Source organism: Carassius gibelio, chromosome A3, assembly GCF_023724105.1.
Source record: "Carassius gibelio isolate Cgi1373 ecotype wild population from Czech Republic chromosome A3, carGib1.2-hapl.c, whole genome shotgun sequence".
In the NCBI taxonomy this organism is placed as follows: Eukaryota; Metazoa; Chordata; class Actinopteri; order Cypriniformes; family Cyprinidae; genus Carassius; species Carassius gibelio.
The window spans coordinates 32434917-32443551 of NC_068373.1; the positions used below are offsets into that span (position 1 = coordinate 32434917).

Below are 8635 nucleotides of genomic sequence, written 5' to 3' on the forward strand. Positions count from 1 at the left end.
GACCCTCACAGAGAGGTCAGAGATGTGAGGGAGGAGGGCATGGACCCACACAGAGAGGTCAGAGATGTGAGAGAAGAGGGCATGGACCCTCACAGAGAGGTCAGAGATGTGAGGGAGGAGGGCATGGACCCACACAGAGAGGTCAGAGATGTGAGAGAGGAGGGTATGGACCCTCACAGAGAGGTCAGAGATGTGAGAGAGGAGAACATGGACCTTCACAGAGAGGTCAAAGATGTGAGAGAGGAGGGTATGGACCCTCACAGAGAGGTCAGAGATGAGAGAGAAGAGGGCATGGACCCTCACAGAGAGGTCAGAGATGTGAGAGAGGAGGGCACGAACCCTCACAGAGAGGTCAGAGATGTGAGAGAGGAGGGCACGGACCCACACAGAAAGGTCAGAGATGTGAGAGAGGAGAACATAGGCCCTGACAGAGAGGTCAGAGATGTGAGAGAGGAGGGCATGGGCCCTAACAGAGAGGTCAGAGATGTGAGAGAGGAGAACATGGACCCTCACAGAGAGGTCAGAGATGACAGAAGAGGGCACGGACCCTCACAGAGAGGTCAGAGATGTGAGAGAGGAGGGCATGGACCTTCACAGAGAGGTCAGAGATGTGAGAGAGGAGGGCATGGACCCTCACAGAGAGGTCAGAGACGTGAGAGAGGAGAATATGGACCTTCACAGACAGGTCAGAGATGTGAGAGAGGAGGGCATGGACCCACACAGAGAGGTCAGAGACGTGAGAGAGGAGAACATGGACCTTCACAGACAGGTCAGAGATGTAAGAGAGGAGGGCATGGAACCTCACAGAGAGGTCAGAGATGTGAGAGAGGAGGGCATGGACCCTCACAGAGAGGTCAGAGACGTGAGAGAGGAGAACATGGACCTTCACAGAGAGGTCAGAGATGTGAGAGAAGAGGGCATGGACCTTCACAGAGAGGTCAGAGATGTAAGAGAGGAGGGCATGGACCCCCCACAGAGAGGCCAGAGATGTGAGAGAGGAGGGCATGGACCCTCACAGAGAGGTCAGAGATGACAGAAGTGGGCATGGACCCTCACAGAGAGGTCAGAGACGTGAGAGAGGAGAACATGGACCTACACAGAGAGGTCAGAGATGTGAGAGAAGAGGGCATGGACCCTCACAGAGAGGCCAGAGATGTGAGAGAGGAGGGCACGGACCCACACAGAGAGGTCAGAGACGTTAGAGAGGAGAACATGGACCTTCACAGAGAGGTCAGAGATGTAAGAGAGGAGGGCACGGACCCCCCACAGACAGGTCAGAGATGTGAGAGAGGAGGGCATGGACCCTCACAGAGAGGTCAGAGATGTAAGAGAGGAGGGCATGGACCCCCCACAGACAGGTCAGAGATGTAAGAGAAGAGGGCATGGACCCCCCACAGACAGGTCAGAGATGTGAGAGAGGAGGGCATGGACCCTCACAGAGAGGTCAGAGATGTGAGAGAGGAGGGCATGGACCTTCACAGAGAGGTCAGAGATGTAAGAGAGGAGGGCATGGACCCCCCACAGACAGGTCAGAGATGTAAGAGAAGAGGGCATGGACCCCCCACAGACAGGTCAGAGATGTGAGAGAGGAGGGCATGGACCCTCACAGAGAGGTCAGAGATGTGAGAGAGGAGGGAAAGGGCCCTCACAGAGAGGTCAGAGATGTGAGAGAGGAGAGCATGGACCCTCACAGAGAGGTCAGAGATGTGAGAGAGGAGAGCATGGACCCTCACAGAGCGGCCAGAAATGTGAGAGAGGAGGGCATGGACCCACACAGAGAGGTCAGAGATGTGAGAGAGGAGGGAAAGGGCCCTCACAGAGAGGTCAGAGATGTGAGAGAGGAGAGCATGGACCCTCACAGAGAGGTCAGAGATGTGAGAGAGGAGGGCACGGACCCTCACAGAGAGGTCAGAGATGTGAGAGAGGAGAGTATGGACCCTCACAGAGAGGTCAGAGATGTGAGAGAGGAGGGAAAGGGCCCTCACAGAGAGGTCAGAGATGACAGAGGAGGGCACGGACCCTCACAGAGAGGTCAGAGATGTGAGAGAGGAGAGCATGGACCCTCACAGAGAGGTCAGAGATGTGAGAGAGGAGGGCATGGACCCTCACAGAGCGGCCAGAAATGTGAGAGAGGAGGGCATGGACCCACACAGAGAGGTCAGAGATGTGAGAGAGGAGAGCATGGACCCTCACAGAGAGGTCAGAGATGTGAGAGAGGAGAGCATGGACCCTCACAGAGAGGTCAGAGACGTGAGAGAGGAGAACATGGACCTACACAGAGAGGTCAGAGATGTGAGAGAAGAGGGCATGGACCCTCACAGAGAGGCCAGAGATGTGAGAGAGGAGGGCACGGACCCACACAGAGAGGTCAGAGACGTTAGAGAGGAGAACATGGACCTTCACAGAGAGGTCAGAGATGTAAGAGAGGAGGGCACGGACCCCCCACAGACAGGTCAGAGATGTGAGAGAGGAGGGCATGGACCCTCACAGAGAGGTCAGAGATGTGAGAGAAGAGGGCATGGACCTTCACAGAGAGGTCAGAGATGTAAGAGAGGAGGGCATGGACCCCCCACAGACAGGTCAGAGATGTAAGAGAAGAGGGCATGGACCCCCCACAGACAGGTCAGAGATGTGAGAGAGGAGGGCATGGACCCTCACAGAGAGGTCAGAGATGTGAGAGAGGAGGGAAAGGGCCCTCACAGAGAGGTCAGAGATGTGAGAGAGGAGAGCATGGACCCTCACAGAGAGGTCAGAGATGTGAGAGAGGAGAGCATGGACCCTCACAGAGCGGCCAGAAATGTGAGAGAGGAGGGCATGGACCCACACAGAGAGGTCAGAGATGTGAGAGAGGAGGGAAAGGGCCCTCACAGAGAGGTCAGAGATGTGAGAGAGGAGAGCATGGACCCTCACAGAGAGGTCAGAGATGTGAGAGAGGAGGGCACGGACCCTCACAGAGAGGTCAGAGATGTGAGAGAGGAGGGCATGGACCCTCACAGAGAGGTCAGAGATGTGAGAGAGGAGGGAAAGGGCCCTCACAGAGAGGTCAGAGATGTGAGAGAGGAGAGCATGGACCCTCACAGAGAGGTCAGAGATGTGAGAGAGGAGGGCATGGACCCTCACAGAGCGGCCAGAAATGTGAGAGAGGAGGGCATGGACCCACACAGAGAGGTCAGAGATGTGAGAGAGGAGAGCATGGACCCTCACAGAGAGGTCAGAGATGACAGAGGAGGGCATGGACCCTCACAGAGAGGTCAGAGACGTGAGAGAGGAGAACATGGACCTTCACAGAGAGGTCAGAGATGTGAGAGAGGAGGGCATGGACCCTCACAGAGAGGTCAGAGATGTGAGAGAGGAGGGCACGGACCCACACAGAGAGGTCAGAGATGTGAGAGAGGAGGGCACGGACCCACACAGAGAGGCCAGAGATGTGAGGGAGGAGGGCATGGACCCTCACAGAGAGGTCAGAGATGTAAGAGAGGAGGGCATGGACCCCCCACAGACAGGTCAGAGATGTGAGAGAAGAGGGCATGGACCCTCACAGAGAGTTCAGAGATGACAGAGGAGGGCATGGACCCTCACAGAGAGGTCAGAGACGTGAGAGAGGAGAACATGGACCTTCACAGAGAGGTCAGAGATGTGAGAGAGGAGGGCATGGACCCTCACTGAGAGGCCAGAGATGTGAGAGAGGAGGGCATGGACCCACACAGAGAGGTCAGAGACGTGAGAGAGGAGGGCACGGACCCACACAGAGAGGTCAGAGATGTGAGAGAGGAGAGCATGGACCCTCACAGAGAGGTCAGAGATGACAGAGGAGGGCATGGACCCTCACAGAGAGGTCAGAGACGTGAGAGAAGAGGGCATGGACCCACACAGAGAGGTCAGAGATGTGAGAGAGGAGGGCACGGACCCACACAGAGAGGTCAGAGATGTGAGAGAGGAGGGCACGGACCCACACAGAGAGGCCAGAGATGTGAGAGAGGAGGGCATGGACCCACACAGAGAGGTCAGAGACGTGAGAGAGGAGGGCATGGACCCTCACTGAGAGGTCAGAGATGTGAGAGAGGAGGGCATGGACCCTCACAGAGAGGTCAGAGATGACAGAGGAGGGCATGGACCCTCACAGAGAGGTCAGAGACGTGAGAGAAGAGGGCATGGACCCACACAGAGAGGTCAGAGATGTGAGAGAGGAGGGCACGGACCCACACAGAGAGGTCAGAGATGTGAGAGAGGAGGGCACGGACCCACACAGAGAGGCCAGAGATGTGAGAGAGGAGGGCATGGACCCACACAGAGAGGTCAGAGACGTGAGAGAGGAGGGCATGGACCCTCACTGAGAGGTCAGAGATGTGAGAGAGGAGGGCATGGACCCACACAGAGAGGTCAGAGATGTGAGAGAGGAGGGCACGGACCCACACAGAGAGGTCAGAGATGTGAGAGAGGAGGGCACGGACCCTCACAGAGAGGTCAAAATTGTGAGAGAAAAGGGCTTGGACCTTCACAGAGAGGTCAGAGATGTAAGAGAGGAGGGCATGGACCCCACACAGACAGGTCAGAGATGTGAGAGAGGAGGGCATGGACCCTCACAGAGAGGTCAGAGATGTGAGAGAGGAGGGAAAGGGCCCTCACAGAGAGGTCAGAGATGTGAGAGAGGAGAGCATGGACCCTCACAGAGAGGTCAGAGATGTGAGAGAGGAGAGTATGGACCCTCACAGAGAGGTCAGAGATGTGAGAGAGGAGGGCATGGACCCTCACAGAGCGGCCAGAAATGTGAGAGAGGAGGGCATGGACCTTCACAGAGAGGTCAGAGATGTGAGAGAGGAGGGCATGGACCCTCACAGAGAGGTCAGAGATGTGAGAGAGGAGGGCACGGACCCACAAAGAGAGGTCAGAGATGTGAGAGAGGAGAACATGGACCTTCACAGAGAGGTCAGAGATGTGAGAGAGGAGGGCATGGACCCACACAGAGAGGTCAGAGACGTGAGAGAGGAGGGCACGGACCCACAAAGAGAGGTCAGAGATGTGAGAGAGGAGAACATGGACCTTCACAGAGAGGTCAGAAATGTGAGAGAGGAGGGCATGGACCTTCACAGAGAGGTCAGAGATGTGAGAGAGGAGGGCATGGACACCCCACAGACAGGTCAGAGATGTAAGAGAGGAGGGCATGGACCCCCCACAGACAGGTCAGAGATGTGAGAGAGGAGGGCATGGACCCTCACTGAGAGGCCAGAGATGTGAGAGAGGAGGGCATGGACCCACACAGAGAGGTCAGAGACGTGAGAGAGGAGGGCACGGACCCACAAAGAGAGGTCAGAGATGTGAGAGAGGAGAACATGGACCTTCACAGAGAGGTCAGAGATGTGAGAGGAGGGCATGGACACCCCACAGACAGGTCAGAGATGTAAGAGAGGAGGGCATGGACCCCCCACAGACAGGTCAGAGATGTGAGAGAGGAGGGCATGGACCCTCACTGAGAGGCCAGAGATGTGAGAGAGGAGGGCATGGACCCACACAGAGAGGTCAGAGACGTGAGAGAGGAGGGCATGGACCCTCACTGAGAGGTCAGAGATGTGAGAGAGGAGGGAAAGGGCCCTCACAGAGAGGTCAGAGATGTGAGAGAGGAGAGCATGGACCCTCACAGAGAGGTCAGAGATGTGAGAGAGGAGAGCATGGACCCTCACAGAGAGGTCAGAGATGTGAGAGAGGAGAGCATGGACCCTCACAGAGAGGTCAGAGACGTGAGAGAGGAGAACATGGACCTTCACAGAGAGGTCAGAGATGTTAGAGAGGAGGGCATGGACCCTCACTGAGAGGCCAGAGATGTGAGAGAGGAGGGCATGGACCCTCGCAGAGAGGTCAGAGATGTGAGAGAGGAGGGCATGGACCCTCACAGAGAGGTCAGAGATGTGAGAGAGGATAGCAGGGACCCTAACAGAGAGGCCAGAGATGTGAGAGAGGAGGGCAGGGACCCTAACAGAGAGGTCAGAGATGTGAGAGAGGAGGACATGGACCCCCCACAGACAGGTCAGAGATGTAAGAGAGGAGGGCATGGACCCCCCACAGACAGGTCAGAGATGTGAGAGAGGAGGGCATGGACCCTCACTGAGAGGCCAGAGATGTGAGAGAGGAGGGCATGGACCCTCACTGAGAGGCCAGAGATGTGAGAGAGGAGGGCATGGACCCTCACAGAGAGGTCAGAGATGTGAGAGAGGATAGCAGGGACCCTAACAGAGAGGCCAGAGATGTGAGAGAGGAGGGCAGGGACCCTAACAGAGAGGTCAGAGATGTGAGAGAGGAGGACATGGACCCCCCACAGACAGGTCAGAGATGTAAGAGAGGAGGGCATGGACCCCCCACAGACAGGTCAGAGATGTGAGAGAGGAGGGCATGGACCCCCCACAGACAGGTCAGAGATGTGAGAGAGGAGGGCACGGACCCACACAGAGAGGTCAGAGATGTGAGAGAGGAGGGCATGGACCCTCACAGAGAGGTCAGAGATGTGAGAGAGGAGGACACGGACCCTAACAGAGAGGTCAGAGATGGGCAATTTATTCCTTTTCTAATGTGATTGAGAGTGCATGTAAACACTCGTTGGAATTGAACCACGAAACTGAAAGGACTGCACTTGTGCAATGACTAGCGTAATGATGCATGATCATTTTGAATAAAGTGTTTTATAAGTGTCCTGTAATTATGAAACTTTTCTTTCATTCGACAATTATGAAATGGAGAGGGACAACCTCTCTCCAGTCCTTGTTTTGGATATTCATCCACAGGTAATCTGTTTTGGGCACAGCAAGGGGCTTTTCTGCTGCGTGATACATACGAGCAGGATGGCACAGCGGTTTATATGTATATTAATCCATAAATGGTTACTTATTAATTCTACCGTTTAACCTGTTAAATGCCACCCCGTCCCGTATACGGGACACCTACGTTGACTATACTATATTACAATCAAATCTAATCTAATCTTGACAAACTATATATCGTTGGAAAGGTCTAAGACTCCCAAATATATATTATGCCAATATGTTTTGTTAAAAATTATGTAGGAAAAGTAATAGATCAATTTATGAGTGCACCCTCAGAAATCTACATTACAAAAGGAGCTTTGACCTTTGTTTAAAAATAAGACTTCCCCGTTGCCTTTTTCTCTATCACATTTTAGAAATCATCAGAAGTTATATATCACTAGAAAACATAAAATCTCAAAATTCATCCTTCAAAACCCATTTTAAAATCAGACATTGCATTACAATGTAAATGGCACATCAAAATCATGTTACAAAATGTTTTCAGTCATGAATTATAAAAATGTAGGTTTGTATCATGCACATTCAAGTCTATCTTCAAAAACATGAGTGACAGTTAACAGGTTAAAAAAATGTGTAGGAGAGTGATTATTAATGATAATCCACAGCAGAGGAAGCTAACATCCAAACTCCACATAACACAAGCAATACCCGACAATGACTTGAACATGAGTGAGGAATTAAAGTAGGGTGACAAATGAGGGACAGACAGATGAGGATGATTAACTAATAAAGACACGAACTGTAAACTAGCTCAGGGAACTAAGAGCGAGAACAAGGAAACACAGAAACAAGGTCCATGCTTAGAAGAAAAGAAGCTCATTTGTCACCAACTATGCTGACTGTTGTTGAAATCGTTGTTGCTTGTATGGTATGAGATATGATATGAGTGAATTTATGAGCTGAGTCGAGTACCTTTTGACAGTGGTTTTCAATCCTGGACCCGGAGACCCACAGCACATCACATTTGGTACATCTCTCTTTTCTGACACACTCAGTTCAGTTCATGGAGCTCTTTCCTAAGGAGCTGATGATCTGAATCTGATGTGTTTGACAAGAGAGACATATAAAATGTGCAGTGCTGTGGGTCCCCAGGACCAGAATGAAGACCACTGCCTTCCTGAGCACCTCCAGAGCTCCTGGTCATTTTCAAACATGTTTAAAACATATTGGAAACGGCCTGAATTTGTGAGTTTTGTGAATAGGTTTAAAGATGCATCTTCTTTCTAGGACACATAGTAGAAAGATACAATTCTCTGTGAATACGGCCACCGATCCTGTCTTTCCTGTAGAAGCTGGAGAACTGTGGCCACCATCAAAAAAACCTATCCAATTTGTCAAAAACATTTATTGTTTAAATATTTTAAATGGTTTATTTTTATTTATGATTCTTTGAGAATGTGTGCATGGTTTATTATGAGGTGTACATTTTTCCTTTATTTTAATTTAATAATATACACTGCTGGTAAAAAGTTTGGAGTATATTGTAAAGGATCATTTATTTCTGTTATGTGGAGCTGAATTTTCAGCATCATCACTCCAGTCTTCAGTGTCATATTGTGCAGCACAACTGTGTTCAACACTGATAATAATCAGAAATGTTTCTTGAGCAGTAAATCACACTGAAGACTGGAGGAATGATGCTGAAAATACAGCTGTACATCACAGAAATATATTGCACCTTGAAGTGTATTTGAAAAAGATGTGAAAAAAGTTATTTCAAATTAAAATCCTATTTCACAGTATTATTGTGCGTTTGATGATATAAATATATATATATATATATATATATATATATATATATATATATATATATATATATA

The 8635-nt window shown here is 51.3% G+C and overlaps 1 long non-coding RNA gene across 1 annotated transcript; it reads left to right on the plus strand.

Moving 5' to 3' along the window:
• Nucleotides 1–1813: 1813 nt before the first annotated feature.
• On the plus strand, nt 1814–6893 carry LOC127956572 (uncharacterized). The gene is made up of 8 exons (XR_008153597.1): nt 1814–1949; nt 2875–3000; nt 3211–3376; nt 3628–3711; nt 4046–4127; nt 4338–4421; nt 4675–4716; nt 6488–6893. It is a non-coding gene; the product is annotated as an uncharacterized LOC127956572 (long non-coding RNA).
• The last annotated feature ends 1742 nt before the right edge of the window (nt 6894–8635 follow it).